Source organism: Notolabrus celidotus, chromosome 8 (assembly GCF_009762535.1).
Source record: "Notolabrus celidotus isolate fNotCel1 chromosome 8, fNotCel1.pri, whole genome shotgun sequence".
NCBI lineage: Eukaryota > Metazoa > Chordata > Actinopteri > Labriformes > Labridae > Notolabrus > Notolabrus celidotus.
The window spans coordinates 29,467,912-29,488,305 of NC_048279.1; the positions used below are offsets into that span (position 1 = coordinate 29,467,912).

Sequence of the window (20,394 nt, forward strand, 5' to 3'; positions counted from 1 at the left end):
CAATGGAGGGAAAGGTTACCTCATAGGTCAACTCAGAGTGAAATAAAATGATGTATTTAAAAAAAAAATAGTCCCTTAAAAAGAAACACATTGATATTCTGAGCCGTGTGTTTCAGGAGTATTTCAAACAAGCCTATCCTCATAGCTAATTATCACCACAGGTTAGTAGGGGATTGATTTTTTGATTTAATAATGTACAAGACATACATATTTCTGGAGAAAATGCAAACCTGCACTGCATTTTGATTTCCAAGTCCATAACGGCCAAAATGTAAATTTCACACAACCCCTGACCCTGCTTTGTAACGTATCCGCTCTGTTTGCACCGGCCAAGAATGTGCATTAAACAAAAACACTACATAGCCTCCTGCATGTTAACCTCAGATTTTTTGGTGTTAGAATCCCAAAGTTGTTGAAAATCCAAAGACAGTCTTGGAGGTAGAAACTCAAAAATATGGACAAGAGGGATGAGAATGTGACTAATCCACAGAAAAAACCCTTGAGTGGAATAAGGATGGAGGCTCCGGTGTGTCAGGAGTGTTTATTACCAGCCATTTTCCACTGCCTCCTGACTCAGACACACACACACACACTCTCTCACTCACCCCACACTAGTTTCATTTCTCTCCTGGCTGAGCTGTAAGACTAGAGTATCAGACTCCTTCTTCCCCCAAATGAGATCCACTTCGTTTCACATCAAGCATCAAAACCTTCCAATGAAGCCAGGACAGCGTACATGAAAGCGGCTCCGGCCCCGCTGAGACCTCCCCAAAAAACTAAAGCAGTCGCCGGCTGGAGTACAGGATGCAGGGATAATGAAAATTGTAAGCTGTTCTAGGCCTCTTCAACTTATTTTTTCCTCCCCACTCCTCTCCGAGTTGCTGGATATCATTGTGTTCCCCCGATGGGCTGAGATGCAATCAGTGACACGCTCTCTTGTAACCCTGACACTCAACACTCAACACTACCCCCCAACACACACACACACATACACTGACTGACTTTACGATGCCACAGGACATCTCACTCACGTCTCATCACTTTCAGGAATTGCGCACACCCTGTCCAGATTGGCAGATTAATGTACAGGATGAGTGCGAGCAGACACGCCCAGAAGCCTCCCTGATTACGATCCCCGTCTTCTTTATGGACTTGTAAAGGGATCTGCTGTCTGAGAAACAGCTAATGCTACAAGTCTTAGCCGCTGAGCTGTGAGCCCCCCGCTATATGAGGAATTAGATTTGTGTCCTAATCAGCTATAAGCCCTTGAGTGACCAGGCATGTCCCCGTATAAACATTTATGCTTCACTCTGAGGACCTGGAGATGCCATCTTTTTTCACAGCTCATCAAAGTGTCCGAATCGTGCACAGGCACTGCACATGGGGACACTATCAGGATACAAGGGAGACATTCATGGTAGTTTAAGTTTTGTACAAAAGGTCATAGAGGCTCTTGTGGGGATTCTATTGTGCTTCTGCAGGCTTTAAATTTCAAAGGTTTTAACTACAGTATGAAGCACAGAAGAATAAAAGGCAGTCTGTCTTGCTTGGATAGCAAAGGTACACACATCCTTTACTAACGTAGACGCACAGATACTCGGGAGTACAAGCCTGAGATAGGAGCAGAAGTACTGATTTAACTTCTTTGCTTTAGTAAAAGTGTATGAACCCAAGTTTTGATACATTCTTTGAGCATTAAAACAAAAAGTGGGTATTCTTGCGTGAAACTAACCAAACCTAACGCTATATTTGGGAGGATGGTGGAACAAAACTGCAAAAATTAAATTAAATTAAAAGAAAGAAAGAAAGAAGAATGCAAAATAAAATACAACTTTTCTGCAATGTCCGTGACGAACATCATACTTTCGTGTGCATGTTATGCACGACATAATACACTAAAGAGTCATCTTTTCTCTTTAGTTAAGATAATAGTGTTGATCCCCTGAAGGGATATTCGACTATTGCAGCAACACAAACATGGTTAGCAAGTAATCAAATAAGGAAAAGAGTAGAACAAATAAATAAAAATAAAGTAAAACCAAATAAAGTCAGAGTATTAAACAAATGTATGAACAATAAAGTGCAGCTGGACATGTGATGTAGTAAATATCAGGTTAAAGTGACAGTCATGGGATAAAGTGACCTGTTATGATGTGATATATAGCAATGAGTTCACCCCAGGGTGAGGTAAACTGAGATATGAGGTGGAGAAAAAAGTTAGTAATGTAGGGTTCAGTGTGAGGTAGTGATATTTAAGGCTCAATATAAAGCGCCAATAAGACGTGCAAAATATAATAAGCATTAAAAAAAGAGTGTAAGATGAGATCTTGTGTTGTTGTCCGATCATTTGGCTGTAAATTAATCCTGGATGCTTGGAAGACTGCGCTTAATGATGCTAATTAAAATGACTGATAATTTCCATTAAAAGCATTAAAGCTAAATAGAAGAGTCTGTTTTGAAGAGCAGACAATTGATGAAAATGTAGCAGGTCTAAGAGATACATACTCCTGTAAAGTATTGAGTACAATTAGAGTATTTCTACGTATTAAACATCCCAGCTATGTAAGTTACTGCAATGATACTGATGTAAAGCAAAATGTAAAAGGCTAGGAGTTCAGAAAAGTCGAAGTAATACAGAGATTTGTCTGATTGATTCTTAGGGAGAATATTCTTGTAGGTGAAACTGTGAATTCTATAGTTTAATCTGAGTTCTGGTTCAGCTTTCCGGTATCCCTCACTTCTACATTCCTCTTTACCTTTGATCAGGCAGTCGAATAAGGACAGCCGCTCACCCGTGACCGCTCGCTGGAACAGTCGACACTGCAAAATTAGTGTCACACAGAATTCCTCTGGCGAGCCACTGAGGCACGGACAAAGACAGTTCATGATCTACGCCGAGCAGCTCCACACACATCCCAACGACTCCCATGCCAGGAGAGAACGGTCCCCCTGACACTTGGTACTGTCCTACACCTCTGCACTTCTCTGAAGCATGAAACCATAAACCATCTGTATAATACGGCGTGAAGAGATGCGTCCAAGTCAATTGGCTCTTCAGGGCGGTTGGAGAGCTTTCAAGGATCGAAGTGAGATTTTCTTGTTTCATGTCTGTCACACAGTTGTTCATCAAAGGTGAGAGCCGCTGTGTTTGGAAGGGGCGACTAAAAAGAGTGGAGCAACATTTGAAAGATCTCCTGGAATCAAAAAGTTCTTTAATACAGAATTAACTAAATAAGCCAACGCCAGCTCTATAATATTCATCCACAGCTCAAAAGTAAAGGATAGTTTTGATGCTTTACGCAAAGATGGCTGACAACAAGGACAACTTACAAGACGGTGAAAACTAGTTATTTAACAGTCTGATTGTCAAATGAAGTCAAATTCTGCCTTTTTTAGATTAGATCAGCTGTTTGACGTTTCAGTCACTTACACAGAATTGTTTCAATTCATTTTTGTATTTTTTTGAGTACTTGAAAATTTGATTTTATTTACATAATAGAGGGGTTTAGAGGTCTTGTAATGGGTGTTTCTATTTCTTATTATTCAACATAATTTTAGTGTAATGGGAAATTTGCAACAGATTAATACAAAATAAACTATTATTGAGTTTTATTTTAGAATTAAAAAAAACCTGGCAACAAATCTCAGCTATTTTCTCTGTTACATACAATGTGTAGCACAATCTGAATAAAGATTTAAGTGTATGCAGAGTACATATCTTAAGTTATTTATTACTAACAGTATCAATACAATGTAGAGTGTTTTAACCTGCTTTATCAGGACTGTGAGGGTGTGGTTGCTTCAGATTCTGTTAACAAAAAGCCAGAGAACCCACCAACCCTCAACAGATTAAGGCTCAAGTGTAGCTGAATCCTGATTGGTGCAGAAGCTACATGACATCACTCTCTTCCCAACAGGGTTACGCCTACTTTAATCTAAACAGTAGCAAAGACACATGCAGATAAGAAAAGCATCCACCAATTGATAACAAATTCAACTGTTGCTGAATCCTGATTGGTGAATACAGTGCATGACATCATTTTTTTTTCCCACAGGGCCACGCCTACTTTGATCTAAATAGGCAAAACTAAAATGTCTCACACAAAACTGCTCTGAGATCAGCAGAAAAATGCAAATATAACTGAGTGATGGCTTTTAAGATGAGAAGCTGACAAAATGGTAATTTAATGTTGTTTTTGATGCAACATTTGGAAGTTTAAGCTTTGAATAATTCAGAATGAGCTTCAACATCATTAACTAAAACATTTTTTGAAGGCTTTTTGGATGGAACATAAATTGAAGACACAATCTTGAACAGGAGACTGTGATAGACACTGTCTTATTTCTTAACACTCCACTTAAGTTTTTTATTGATAATTGATTTAAAAAAAAACCTGAGTCTCTTTTTTTTTTTTTTAAGTTTTATGAGAAACTAACTTAATAAACAAATACAATAAGGTGGCCCACTCTCCTGACTTCAGCACACAAGCAGTTTGTAGATCAGGGCTGGCCACCGCTGACCAGAATGCTGAACTTGCATGTCCTCACTAAGCCTTTGTTCTGTAATTATATTTCCGCAGGGGCCGCTGTACGAGCCGGCTCAGATCTCCCTGTCGGTGACCTCTGTAAATAACAGTAATAAAGAGCGCACTTGTCGCGGGCCGGTGTCCCTCCAAGACAATCCACCTGTCACCGAGTGGCCTGCCCCCCTCCCACCCTTTCTCACTCCACCTCTTCCTCATTTTGTTGTTGGCCATTTTACGGAGCACAGATCAGACGCCTCTCAGCCATGGGGAGCGGTGAGAGTGGTTGATGGAGCTGGTGGAGATCACGGCTGCCTTCTTTTAACACAGCCAGCACCTCCAACAATAGCCGCCTCTGACAGCTTTGCATAATTCATATTGTCGGGTCTCTCTGCCTTTTCCTCCTTGACGCTCCTCTCTCCCTCTCCTCTCCTCTCCTCTTTCAGTTCGTCTTTTTCTTCTTTTTTTCGTGCCTCCCGGCGCTTGGAGAGGGGGAGCGGGAGAAGCGGGGCAGTGTTCCATCAGATGCTGCCTGTTTCCCCCTGACACCAGTGATTTTTTGGAGACACACAAGTGTTTGTCTGAGCATGTTGCCCAGACCCTGTGAATCCTGGATGCCATCTGAACCAGATTGTGTTCGTTCTTTATTGAGGCTCAAAGCTTTAATCTCATCACTGCAACATCAAGTGTGGAACTATTACCAAAAAAACACAGAAATCAGAGTAAAGATGATCAATCTTTGGTTTGCTAAGCTTTATGTTTGAGAGTTTTTAGTGCTTTTGAAGAAATAATGCTTATTTGATTTGTGTGGCCCTGTAACATGTATAAAATGATGTTTTTGTTTCATTTTCACAGGCTGATCATATCGGAGAATTCTTTGTCTTAAACCTTTCAATATTGGACTCTGTACATCTGTCACTTGATGTTTTTTTTATCTTGTTTAAAGCTCCTTATGTGAGGAGGTCTAAACTGGTTATGAACTGTACCGTGAGTAGCATGTTACTGTAACTCCACTACTATTTGCTGAAACTATAGTGGATGTAGTTACTTTTCAAATTCATATAAATACATATTTAAAAGGAGTTGGTACTCATTACTTTACGTCAAATAGCCAACAACTATATCAAACAACTCGATGGCAAGGTTGCGCCTATGTCAGCACACTAGCATCCTGGGAGACAGAATATCCGTGATCATTCAGGCGTGAGCTTTCTGTCTTGGAAACACCTGCATTCATTTTCCCTCCTCAAGGTAAAGGACAAGAGTATTATAGTGCTGAGCTGTAGTATATGTGCAGGAAGGAAAACCTTGTCAGCCACTGGGACCAGTAATTCTTATCTCACAAAGCACCACAACACCAACACGCTTCTATTAAGCTAGTAGTGCAGCTCACGTTAGCTCTACAGACCATGGAGGTGTCACTCCATCCAAACAGCAAAGGCTTGGCTTTAAATCAGCACCAGCTCCACAATCTGAGACTGATTGTAAGGTTTGTTGTTGAAGACATTCTTCCCATATCAACTGTTGAGTTTGCAGAATACCGGTGAGATGAGAAGCAGGGCACATTAATAAGCTAATCCAAAGTTACCCAGAGCTGAGGCTTCAAATGTCGACATATTGGTGTTAAATGCTTGTTGATGATGCAATGACATTACTTTTCATGTCGAACAGAATAAATAAATAAATAAAATAACAATGTAATAAAGCCTGGGGAGCTGAAAAATGGCTGCAGGAGATTGTTTTTAATATCCTTCTGCTCAGTTCAATCCAGAATGCAAACATCAAAAGCTCAAGCCTCTCTCTCCTTGCAGCAGAATGCTAAGATATTCTCCTTCACATCAGCACATTGCATGCATAGATTGTATAAAACATGGACGGGGTCTATGTGACGTCACCACTGGGTTCTGAAGAGACGTTTGAAGCCCAATGATGGCCAGAGCTATATTGGGATGCTGACTCAACCTAACTCGATCAACCTGGACACAGAGGTAAAGAGATGGAGCTGAGGCAGACGCTCATAGCCCCCTGGCAAACTGCTCTGAAGTACCAAAGTCAGCTGTGCATCTAATTATGCACATAACTCCTAGTCTTTATTTTATCTAACAGATGTGTTATAAGGAAATTCATCCCCCATAGAGTGCGTACGTATAAAAAAATTAGCTGTTTCCAAACTGTATTTTGAACATGGCTGTAAACAAGGATTTTAATTCTGCTGTAACAATGGGTGTTTTAACATAGGACCTAATGGGGATTCTTTGGCTTTTTGAGCAGGCCTCAAGTGGACACTCCAGGAACTGCAGTTTGTTGTACTGGCTTCATTTTTCAACATTGGAGATTGCAGCTTGATTGTATATTCATTTATTCAGATTACATTACTTTCCCTTTTGTAAACAAAATTGCACAACAGCTCTCATGCAGGAGAAAAGAGATATGGGAGATTGTATGGGAGATGAATGTATTTATTATTGTTTAAGCCCATGCAGCTGGAGATGGCTGCGAACTGGAAGGTTGTTGTCTACATAACCCAACAGAATACACAAAATAAAGCCGTTATTTCTTAAGCGTATACTAAACTAACATAAACTTGAAGTTACACAGATATGAGTCATGGAATATGGAGCTATAACACTTTTAAAGATACACCAAGAAATCACACTATAAACATAGAACTGTGCATTCTGTGTGCTCTGGTAGACGAACTTAAGCAGAGTTCTAAAGGTTAAATATGTACCGTCACTGATGATTTACTAAATTACAGGTAAACAGAAAAAAAGAGGCGTTGGGTTAAAAAAAAAAGGAAACACAAACTCAGACAGCATTTAGCAGCAATTAAATGTCAGTGGCAGCGGTATCTTTAGCACACTTGGTGACGGAGGAGCTTACAACACCAAGCAAAGCTCGCAGGACCGGTGATGAAACCCTGCTCCATCTTAAGTCTCTTGTCTGCGTGTATGATGCAGAATATTCACAAGTGGACTAAAGTGATGCAAATCTCTGATACAGCCACTTAAGATTATTCCACGCACACGGAGCTTGGAGCTTCATGATCCCTCATAGTTACAGCACATTTAGTCGACAAACAAAGCAACTGAGACGATGAAAAACAAAACACAGACAAAATAGGAAAAAAAAAAAAAAGAAAGTGAACTTGGTGTTTCATTTTGGTTTCTTTTACTTGTTTTGTCTATTGCTGGTAAATAACAGCGGTCAACGTCTAATCCTGACCATTTCATTGTCTGCATCTTTGTCAGAGAGAATTAGATAATGAAAAAAAGCATCTGCCAGTGCCAGGAAACAACATAATAAGCTGAGCATGGATGTTTACAAATCCCCCAAATAACCCTTCACCAGCGACAGTAAGAGTTATGTATTCATTGAATCTTTAGTGGGGAGAACCGCCAGCACAGCCAAATTCATTTTTTTAAATGTAATTGCTAGGTGTGTGGACAATTGGAATAAAAAACCCAGGGTTTTGTGAGGTTTCTTCTGCAGTATCTTCCCCCATCTGGAATGGTAATAGCAGGTTATTCAGTGCATTCATACATACAGGCGCAGCATTTATCTGTATCCAAGGCTACTAGTATTGAACCAGGCTCTTATCAAAACAGGCGCTCCCTTCCATATCACACACCCAATTACACCAGACCGTCTTAATTCAATGGGTCGCAGTTTGCTATTTTCTCAAATTGGTATCTCGGCAGTGTTATTTCACACGAGGGGATCTGAGGAAGTAACAATGTTCATGTACATTCGCTTAATTGAGAATCTTGCAAGGCGATGTCAACAATTGTCATCTAACGCCTGCTCTTAATGAATTGACTCCACGGGGTGCAAAAAATAAAATCAACTGCATAGACCTGTAGTAATTTACAGACAAATCCATGATCGACCCATTGTTACAGAATAAATTAAATTGTAGCAATACTGCGACTGCATTGTAATGAAGCTACACAGCAATAACAACCCCACTGAGGGTGATTGGAGGAATAAAATCCCCGTCATATCTGCCCACAAAACATCTGGTAAACAAATGAAAATATTCAGACCATTGAAAGAATTACTTCAGGTATCTTATTGTTTTTGGATCAACAATGATGACTTTCTAATTACGCGTCCCCAATCAAATATCAGTGTAGCTCGACGGTCTGATCTGGACCTCTAGAGAAGCTATTGTAGCACTTCTGTAGCCTGCTAACAGAGCTCCATACCTGGCAACCAGATAAAAATTCAAAGTGCTGACATTGGGTGTCATTTAAATGCATCTCACATGATGGTAGAACAAACTAATATTCCTATTTGAGCGTGAGCAGGAAGAGAAGGAATATACTCAGCAATCATGAAGCAGTGGCAGGCAACTGGTAAGAGAAAGGAAAGTTTCTACACTGGAATGGAAATGCAACTCTCCAACCAATCTGTGACTGTTGGGAATTTCAAATGTAGCCAAATAGGGATTTCTAGCTGCTGTTGCACTCATGCATTTATGTAATCATTACAAAAGGAATCAAAACACTCATTTCAGTAATATGTAATTAGAAGAAGTACAAATTGCTTGCACACAATGAAGGTAATTTTGCACTTAACAGAGAATAATACATCGAGTGTGTTTTCTCTTTAGGCATACGTCACATAAAAAAGAAGAATACTTTCCATAAAGAAACTGGAGGGTTTTATTCTCCAGTTGTCAGCGTTTTAAAGAGTATGTAGGTCATGATGGCACACTATCAGAATACTGAGAGACTGCAGGCCTTATTAAAGAAACATCAATCTGAAAATTCACCAACATCACACTGGTTTCTCTACTTCCAGGGGTGAAACTCCAAGAGCCGGCCCTGTAGCGAGTGACTGAGACTAGCTTCCGAATGCACACGGCTCTCGGCTGGAAGTGAAAGATTGCTGACCTGTACACCATTACACTGACTCCAAGGAGCCTGTTTTACACTCTTCAATGGTCTAGTATTCAATATTTTCTTCTTCCTCAGCCTGCTGACAATAAAAAGACACAGAGGAAGCAGGTTGCAGAGGGGCTGCCCGTATGAACCATCGCCTCCGCCTTGTCCCCTCCATCGCTCTCCTTCACCCACGAGCCTCACAGAGATCGCGTCAACAGAATTATTGAGGTTGTAAGTTGCTCTATCGACAAGCATAGATGAAGCCTAACTTCCCACTGGGCTGTCCAGGGGCCACAAAAGACCAGACCTGAGAGACCTTGGCAGGCTGAAGCTATTCTTGGTATCCTCCTCCAGGGCTGAAATTTTGCTTTGTGCAAAATAGCAGAAGAAATCCATCCCAAGGATTAGGCTATTCAAGGCACCATAGAGTTTAAATAACGTATTTTTAACTAGTCAAAAAAGTTCTCTTTTATTTTTTAATTTGAGAAGCACAATAAATAATCATAGCTTCCGAGGCAAAAAAGTTTGTGTCTTTGTAATGTCCTTTAAATATGTACGATTTCCCTGCTTTGAATATAATGTCAGTATTTCACTGCACCCAGAAACGGCGCAGGTATTCATCCACCCAGGGCAATTTTCACAAGCAGAGAGCACAATGCATTTCTATTTTGTTCTCCCTGTGACAGAACTAAGCACATTTCTGTTCGAAGCTCTCCCCGCCAGGCTCAGTAGCACTACGCACTCAGAGGGAGAGTTGTACGGTTACAAAGTGAGGCCCACTCCTCAATCTTGCCACTTGGTCTTGACCCAGAAAGTCCAGCAGAGCACGCTGGGCCATAAATGTTAATCTGGAGGTTACAACAGTGTGAAGCGGTGCCTCTCCCAGAGCAAGACCAGCAGGACGGCATCCTGTGGCTGCTCGCAGGTGGCTTTCATCTCAGCCGGCTTTGGCCAGCGGTGAGTGTTCGAAAACAATCCAAGAGCTGCCATGCTTTAAATCTTCTTTATTTGAGTAACACAAACACAGCTAAAGAAAAGCTTCCAGTACTTCAAAAACAATTACCGGCTCAGCTGTTTTGTCCATGAACACCTACGCAGAGTCCATCACCCCTCGATGCATTTCACACAAACATATGTGCACAAGGATGCAGGAATGTGCAGAACACATTAGGTCATGCGGGGAGTCTACAGTAGCCACAAGGAGGGTGTAGTAGTTGTGCCCTTGAGAATGCTCTGCTCTCTATCCAATCAAAATGCAATGGCAGGTATCACATTGTACTGAGCAGGCACTCGAGATGGAAATCACTATGTAAATTTATCTTTAAGTTAATACAAAAGTCTATTTATATTCTTAGCCTTTACTCAAGCTGGTTGAGGTATACATATATTAATTGAATATGAAAGTACAAATTTAATAAAAGATGTTTATGACTCAGAGGAAACGATATGAATCTGTTATATATGAGGACTTTAAAAACAGCGTGAGGACTTCAGAGACAGAATAAAGCACAAGCAGTCCCAGCTGCCTGCATCCATATAACGTTATTTTTTTTCTCCTCTTGTGCAGCATACAATGTAGTTAAGGACCACAGTGGTAATGCATCAAGTGCTGTCACTAAATATCCCTACTCTAAGCACATTTCAAGAGCGTGCAATCCCCTCCCCCTAAAAATACAAGGGTGACTTTCAGCAATTATTTGGCAACTTGCAGGAAAAACATTTTTTTCCCATTTTCGCCAGCTAAACTTTGCCGCAAGTGTCACAACCCCCGAGCCAAACCCGAATAATCCTCTGCCTTAAGGTCATTAAAAGCAAATATGTGTAAATGTGTTCGCTGATGGAGGTTTTCACCATCATGGAAGCCTGCTTTATGTACTTCTGAGCTCCTAAATGCATCGTGGCATGCTTTACTTTCACGCCAACTATTTATCATTGTGTCTGGCTACCCTCATGGGAGCAGAGGGAAAATGCACTGAGAGAGAAAACAGGTGAGAGAGAGTGCAGGAGACAATAGCCATGCAGGCAGGCTGTGTGTGTTAATAGTAACAGATTAGAGGGCAGCAATTATGTAAAGTAAATATGACATGGAGCCGATCCGTCGAGCCCAGGGAACTGTGGGTAGTTTGTCAGGCTGCATTAACCTTCACGTGTTTGCTCTGATGTGTTGGAACAGGCGACTGGGCCGTGCTGTTTGCCATATCAAATGTTTTAATTCATAAGGTCATCTTTAGAGCCACCGACGGCATCAACAAGTAATAAGGTGAGATATTACAAGAGCAATCCCGGCATCAGCTCCTCCTCCATATCGCTCACACATCATTGGGGAGTCATTTTTTGCAGAGGGAGACGAGTCATCTTGATTGCCCCTTAACAATCTATAAAACAGTTTAGGGCTCAGCATTATCCCTAAAGGAGGCAGTTCTCATCACACAGAATATTAAATTCTCCACAGGAATAATGAAAGGGGAAATTACTTAAGGATAGGAACATGGAGTGGCAGTGTTGTATACACACATCTTGTGATATTCCTGAATTAATTAGATGGTTTTAAGCTGCGAGCGTGCTGAAAAAAAACACCTAGAGATTTTCCTGCTCAGAAATGGTAGTCACCTGCTTTGATTAGTGGGATTACAGAGCAATGGAGTTTGAAGCAGAGGCATTAGACTAAAGCCTCGATAAGGGGTCACAGCAGCACGCTTAAATGTCTCAATGCTCCGTGTGCAATCATCTGCTACATTATGGCACAGTGTATACGACTGCAGCTCACAGAGGAGCCGTGTAAAATGTGTCGAAACCCCTAGAAAACTGTTCTCACTCCAGGTTTGCTTTAGAGAAGTGTAAATATGAAAAAAAACAAAACTTTCTCAGGATTGTGGAGAGATTCAGAGAGCCGGTGCCATAAATTGTGACAGAAATCTATCCAAAACAGTCAGTGCTTGTTATCATTAGGGCTTTGAAAAGAGGATTATACAAGCTGTGCTAATGCTATGGTGCCCCGCTACACAACCACATGTTCAATATCCCCCAATAAGTGTCACTGTAATGTCGCTACAAGCATACACAAGCAGGACAAACTGCTTCTCTGCTAGTTTGGTGATGTTTTTCTGCTCTTATGCGACCCACAACAAGCCCTTCAGTGCACATCAGTCACCGCTGAGGCCTTAAAGCATTCAAGATCTGTTTTACTCCACTCTCCCAGTCCCTGTCAGAGGGGGAATATGCATGAAACAAGAAGACAGCCTCAGCTGCAGCAGTTCCTCAACAGCACTCCAGACAATAGCCATAAATCAGTTTAGCCGGACAGATACACTTGTCCTTCAGGGCTATCATGTGGACACAGATGCGTGTGTTTGCAGATTGCGTTTAAAGCCTGATCCATGGCACGGTGAAATCAGATCAACATTTTTCTCTCTGTGGCTCAGACAGAGACAGCAGCACTGAGACGAGTCCCAGTGTTATAGAGCTGAGACACTATAAAAGAAGGAAATGAACCCAGCTGAAACAAACCATTGTGTTTAATTAACACCACTTCCTGATGCTGCTTCTCCTAGTAAACAGCAGAGGCAGATGAGTAGCCATCAGGAAACCAAAAAGTTGTGCACATGTCCAACCCAAGAGTCTTTATACACATGTGTTGAGATAACCTTTCCACGGCCCTCCGTCTAATTCTTTCTGCTGAAATTACCCCGCCACCTGAGGCTGAGGGAACAGATTTGGTCCATTTTAGCGAGGCAGTGTGTAAGCTCATCGACACTTGAGTTATTAGTGGATTGAGCGGTTTATCTCTGCAGGTGATTTGCACCCCAGTGAGCCTTTCGGGGCTTTTATATTACATTTTATGTGCAGATAAATTCACTTATTGGAGCAAAGTCATCCCACCTTTTCCCTCTCCTGGTCAGATGTCTTGAGGATAGTGAGGTGAGAGGTGATACAGACTGAGAGGAAGATAATACACTCATTGTCATCACTGAGAGGGAAAAAAAATGAGTTCAGGAGACGCTCAAAAGGATTGTAGTATTTCTTACCCATGTGCCATTTTTTACCTGACATTTTCAAAAGATCATGCAAATCATAATTGGGTGACTTTTACAACCTGAATCTTTTTGAAGGTTGAACTTTTAACTGTGGGGGGAAAAAACTGCAGCTGTTAAGAAAAGCATCCATCTTGTTCAACACTTGCACACATTAACGATGTAATCCTGCTTAAAAAATCCACAGGGTATGAATCAAAGTGTGATCTCATTCATTTTATCGAGACACTGATGGGAAAAAGGGGGGCAGGTTTCTGCTGCACATCTAGTCAGGGGACTTGGGTTATTGCAACAGAGCGTACAGACCAATTTAGACCCCATTATTGTACAAGGACCACCGCTTCTGCCATTTATTTAAATCATGCGGGTGACATTCGTTTGGAGACAAGAGAGAGGGTAAAATAATAGCAGCACACTGACCTGTATGTAGATTCAGAGAGCCTGTCCAAGGCGAGGGGCGCATAAACTTCCAGCGGTGCGCTTGTAGTCCAAACTTGCAGGCTATGTAGCGCGCGTGGCGGTGTCTTCCTTACAATCGCAGCGCGTGTGCAATTTGGCACAGTTGAAAATCTTCTCATAGATCTCCACTGACACCTCTCTGGCTCATTAAAAGCACCGACTGCTCTCGGAGTAGTAGACCTGTGCGTGGATGTTATGCCGCGTGAGGAGCAGGAGCAGCAGCAGCAGCAGCGAGAGCTTCAGCTGGCAGCTCCGTGTTAAACGTGTCTCTGCTCACAGATCGTCCCACAGATCCTTCCCCCAAGCAGATACTTCCAACAATGCAGTTGTCCCCCTTGCAGGAGGGGAGACACACTTACGGTTCCTGTCGCCTGCAGCAGGAGCAGCAGCAGAAGAGCAGGATGTCAAAAACACGCGCAAAAAGTGTCTCGGTGGAGGCTGCGGAGGCTCAGCAGCCGCTCAGCTGCTCTATTGTCCGCTGCACTTGTCAGCTGATAAACTGCGCATCCCGTCGCTTTTCCTCCGCGTCGCATCTGCTCTGCCTATCAGCTCCTGTGTACTGCTGTAGGCCGGGGGAAGAGAGAAAAAAAAGGAGGGTCAACTGTGACCTCCAATAACATGCAAACAGCTGCACGTGTCAACAAAATTGGTTCAATTGATGGAAAAAAGATACAAAGGATCCCCATTAGTTGACCACCAGCTGCCTGCAAGTAAGTTCAAGTTAATCATATGCTAGAAAAATACCTTTATAAATCCAGTGTGCTGCTTTCCTTTCAGCCTCTTCTTCTTCTCCTTCTCTTTTTGTAGTCACAAGCTGCTCATTAACGCTTACCTATAGTCGCGCGCTGCCACATAATTGGCCACCTCTCAATTTTCAAATTTCTCACCTTCACTCTGACAAAAGGAAGGGAAATAAATAACAGAGAAAAAGCAGACTGATGTAAATAAATGTGTTATTTCTCACAGCAGCTAGGGGTTATTCGAGCTGTTAATTAAACTGTTAGATAAACAAGAATGGCTAAACGACTTCAAATTAAAGCATAGCTTACAGACAGACTGTATAGAGGAAGGTTGATGCAGATTGTTCAGCTCCATACAGCTGCTGCTGCTGCTGCTGCTGTGGAAGTGAGCAATGTGAAATCCTGCATTTTCTGTCCTAGCAGCCTTAAACTCTTCAGAAATGGTCGCCTAATGCAAGTGATTTAAGATTTGATCCTCCATCAGTCACATTAGCATACAACAGCGCAGCAGAGTGCTTTGACAGGCCTTTTCTTTCTGATTTCATAGACAGAATTGAAGTTTTGTAGCATTCTGTAAGTGTGAAACTTCATCTTGATGAGCTCCAGAAATAGAGATAAGTACACTTGCCTTCAGGCCATTTTCCATCCCAAAAAAATAAATCATTTGCTTTGAATAAGCTTTGTGATTGAAGAAAAAAACATGAGACCCTATCTCATATAGGCTTCAAATGATAGCATTTAGAGGATGGAGCGCAGAAAGCAGAGTTTCATTAATTACAAAAGCAACAGCCCACTAATCCCACTAGAAAGGCATTTTGAGGCCGAGTCGTTCTGGCTCTGAGGGGAAAGAGAGGAGAGAAAGACTAACAATACCAGTGGTAGATCACAGACCTTCAAGCTATGGTCTGCAGGCCCCTCTAGCTCCATAGGGGGGCCGGCTACTGCAGCTCTGACTGGGCAGTTTTTTTTTAAATCCCCTTCCTGAATTTAGCCCACGTCGGACCACATGCCGTGATGAAGTTATCACTGAGGACAGCTTTTCTCCAAGCAAAATCAGCCCTGGCCTTCGATGCTTGATTCTTCTATTAGCCTATAGCCGGAGCACATCAAAAACTCGCCTCCATCAAATGCCATTATCAGCATGAAAGGCAACTGCGTAACAATCTATCTCCAACTCTGCCATTCAATCTTCAGTCAAGGGCGTGAAAAAAGAGGGGAAAGAAAGAAAGGACATAAAAAAGGAGAGGATTTTTTTTTTTTCTGCTGAAGCCAACACCCCCTCCTGCTGCCAGCCCTCCCTCTCCCCATCACACTTCTCGCCTAACTTTTTCCCTTTTCTGTAACATTCTTGGGGGCTTTTCAAACACACTGTACATGAATGGTAGTTACTAAGCAACATATTCACACGTTTCATCCGCACGAAGGTGCTTTCAAGTTTGCCACACCAGAGGGTTAATGATAGATTAACAGTCCTTCACTCCCTTGAACCACAGAAAACAGCCCATTCTGTTCGACAAAAACGTTCTCGTACTACAAGTCTTCTTTAGTTTCCATCCTTGATATAGATTTCCTTCTATTTTTTTTTCAGTGAGACCTTCGGCAGGGCTTTAGTTTTTCTCCCAGACACACACTCGCTATGCGTGTCCATGCAGTCAACTGTGCCCTCTATTGGAGGCCAGTCACTTTCAGCGTCCAAATTCAAAGACTACAGCTCAGTGTGTGAGGGGTGTGCATACAGTAAACAAATGATGAAAGGAATGATGAAGGGATTTAAAACTAAAACTTGGATAAGGACGGAGATGTAAGGATTCGACAAACACAAAAAAACAAGCTTTGAATCAAACAATTTGCCCACGGTCATACTATATAGATTAACAGTTTTATCAGTCAGAACATGCAGTGCTTAATTCCTGCATCCTGTAGTGCACCGCCTTTTTTTAGATTAAAGTCAGGAATAGCCACTAAATTCAAATGTAGAAACATTCTACCTTATTATTTGCTTCCCTGGCTACCTACGGGTTTGCAGGAATACACAAAACATGAGCCAGAAACTTCACTGTTAAAGCCCAAGAGCACAGCATACATTAAAGCATAAAAGGCCGTATCTCTCCTCGGCTGCAGATGCTTTACACATGTTCAGTATCAGCAGAGAAAACAGATGGGCCACACCACGGGGACACAGAGACCTGTGGACATTATACAAAAAGCAACATTGACAAATTATGCATACACTCCCCTTACTCTCTGTGTATGCAGGAATTTGTCCCCAAGGGGTCAGACAGCAGGTCTGAAGCGTCCCAAACTGTGTCTTGTCTTGTTTGATGTATGTTAAAAAGAGGAACAATGGATGTGCGATGTATATGTGCAGTGCATTATTCTCAAACTGTAAAGGCTGTTGCCTTTTGTTAGTCTTGCATTGTGTAAGGCAAACTAAACGGACATGTATAAAGGGATTGGACAGTACTTCCCTTTTCATGTGGAAATGAAGCTCTTCCAAAGGGACAAAACAGCTTTCACCCCGCGTTATACAGTCAGGGTTCTTCAGGAGGCACCTTTTTTTTCCTTTACATTTTCACGAGAACAGAGAAAAAAGTCCCCAAAAGAAAGTTGAGGTCCGGCCAACTCAACAATTTCTGATAATAAGAATTTTTCAAGACAAAAAGGAAGCGTTAGATTTATTCTGGGGATCAAAATCTTCAACAGTCGCCTACAGTAAAGGAGGACGAGGAGATGGATGCCTCTCTGCCAAGCCTTCTAATCTCACAGGACACTTTGAAACAAGGTGGGAGGGCCTTTGGTTTTCTTCTGAGGCCATTCTCTGAACATTTCTATCGATTGTAGTGGGTCTCTGTGGCACCACCAAGTTGAAAGAGGGAACGAGAAAAGCTGAGGAACCTGACAGCAAGAACACAATTTTCAGGCCATGGAAAGGTGATTTAAAAAACTCCTACCATGCACATCAAAAGTGTCCTCTTGCATAATCTTCAACACTGGGGGTTACCTTGAACAGCACTACACTTCCTTTACACTTGATCTCAAAGGGCAAGCGCCTTTTTGTACTTGATCACAACCCTGGACTTAGAAAAATACATCTTTTGGCTTTGAAAATTGTCCTGGAAAAGAATGAAAGTAGTTTTAAATATTTTTTTATTGGAAGTTGGTATCATTATGAAAACAACTCTGGCTGGGAGAGATGGAGTTCACAATACTTGGAAAAAGAGCTCCAGCTGTAAAATGAAACACCTTTTTTTGAAATATCAAACAGGCTCAGTGTCATTCTGAATTTTGCAGACGGATGGACAGAATCAAAGGAAAAGGACATGTGGTGAATCAAAGCCAGCGGTGGGAGGCCTCATGAACTACACACACTTAACTTGAAGAGATTAGCCGGTGGGATAAAACAGGTTTACAGAGCATGATGAGCACTGATTTATAACCTTTTTACAGCAAAAAAATGGTTAATTGAATACAATTACATCACATCTGTGTGGAGAGTTGTAGCTGAACGGACAGGAGCCTTCCTCAGTAGGCGGTATTCCACTTCAGTACCATTATTTTTTCTCATTTTCACCCTTTAATAAGAGTAGATCTTTTAGATGGGGATCAAGGTAAAATTGGAAACTTGGAGTTAATAAAACGTATCTGTCTCTGGCAGAGAATTTCCAAAGTGTGCGGTAATAAAATGAGAAAAATGCATTTGATTTTACAGTACTCCCTTAACTTGAGGCTCATTCCTTCAACAGAAATAACATACTGAAGAAAAAGAGCAAAGATTTGATTTTTTTTTCTGCCTAATTGTGCCGACTGTGCATTACATTACACAGAAAATTACATTTGTTAAAAGAGAACGGCTCATTGCTTTGTTCAAATAAGGAACTTTAAAACATAATACAGTTCTGGGTGTCATTTTTCTCCAACTCTTTTGAGCATTGCAATTATAGCATGTGTCAAAGGCAGAGTGATGGTGTAGCAGCCAGCAGTGTTCAGGAGCATGAAAAGAAAACTATAAACTTGCTTAAAGTGTTAAAAGAGAGTGTGTTTCTTTATAAAATGACAGCATACATTTGGAACACTCAATGGGAAGAAAACAACAGACTGTTCGGAGCAAAGCAGCACCGTCTGATAAAGTTCCCACAGGTCACAAGTTCACTGGTTTGTGTTTGGATAAAGTTGTTGGTCATTCAGTTTGCAGACTGAGATGTTTACCTGGTCATCAGCCACAGACACACACTCCCTCCTGTCAGTGTGTAAACAACACAGACAGGCTAAAGCAGAGAGGAAGACACTGAACAGCTGCTGTTGTCTGTCGGGGCTGTTTTTATTCTATGCATCTTAATGTTTCCACGACTCAGAGGTTTCCTGCCCATGAAGTTTGACTTTCTGTACAAGTTGCTTTCTTTTCTTTTCTTTGTCTCCTAAAACTGAGTGGCTTTATAAAAAAAGTCTTTTTTAAATTTAATTTGACCAAAATACATATTTCTTCATGTAAACATGTAATCTAATGGATTCCAGATATGTGATTAAATCTGAAAATAGCTAACTACATCAAACAAAGTTTACTAAGTAGAGCTTGACTGATACATGGGCTGATATTTTCTTGTTACTGATACACTTTGAACTGTAACATTTGTTCTGTGTTGTATGTTTTTTTGTCACAATTAAAAAAGGGGTTAAAAAAAGAAGCTCCTACAGAACTCCTGGTATAGTTCTGCGGTTAAATTGCCCATCACATGTATACCGAGGCTATAGTCCTCTAAGCAAGCTGGGTTCAATTCCAACCTGCAGCCCTTTGCTGCATGATATTCCCCACTTTCTCTTCCCACTTTTCCTACTCAATCCACTCTCCTCTCTCCCAATAAAAGTATAAAAGCCCCAAAACAAACCTTAGGAAAGGTCCCTGTAAATGTCTTTTATGTCAGACGTTGAACCAGTAAAAAAAAAAGTAAATAAAGGACGTCAATGAGCAATTTACAAAGTTAAAACTCCATTATAGATACCAGTTTAAATATCAATATATAAAATATATGCTGTATTTTTTTCAGTTTATTGGGAGCAGCTTATATTTTCTCTGGTAGAAAGTGTAATGCAAATATGTTAAAAACAAATGTGAGTCCACTGCTGAAGAGGAGCAGGGTGGTATTTTATCAGGGAGACCCAGGCCGATTGATCAGTTTATTTAATATAATATAAGAACACTGTAACATTGTTCTGCATTACATGTGCCTCTTTAAAATGCAAAGAAAAAGGATAAATAAAAAAAGTCCTTGTTAATATTACTTTTACATGAAATATTTTAGAGACACAAAAGCAGTTGGTAAGTTAAATGTAAAACTAAATTTACATTATCACTACTAGTCTCAATATCAGTCTCAAACAGTTTGTTTAATGTTGTTTGATTTATTGGGAACAAAAAAAAAACTCTTGCAAAAGGTGGAATGCAAACATGGTAAAAGCATATTAGCCACATGCAATAGTAGACCTTTTAGAATGTTTTAGAATTTTACGCATTCCTGTAGAATTAAAACAAAGGGAAATGAAAAAGATCTGTTTGCCCAATGTTAATGTTTTGGTAAAGTTTCCTGTTAATAAATAAGATGTAAAGTTAAAATTCCTTTAGTTTCTGCATCAGTATTGTTTGTTTGCTTGTTTTGTTTCTTTTTTTGGACAAACTTTTCTTTTCTGTTGCAAAAAGAAATACAAACACAGTGAGACGTGTGTCAGCTGGTACCGAGCTGCCAGAGCAAAGCAAACA

At 41.1% G+C, this 20,394-nt stretch overlaps 1 protein-coding gene across 1 annotated transcript in view; it reads right to left on the reverse strand.

Moving 5' to 3' along the window:
* Positions 1–14,748, reverse strand: part of si:dkey-237h12.3 (teneurin-3) — a 174,646-nt gene extending 159,898 nt beyond the window's left edge. The window contains exons 1-2 of the mRNA XM_034690605.1: positions 14,647–14,748; positions 13,864–14,464 (exon numbers count right to left, since the gene is read on the reverse strand). The gene's annotated coding sequence lies outside the window, so the exon portion shown is untranslated. The remainder of the gene's footprint in view (positions 1–13,863; positions 14,465–14,646) is intronic.
* Between the last annotated feature and the right edge of the window lie 5,646 nt (positions 14,749–20,394).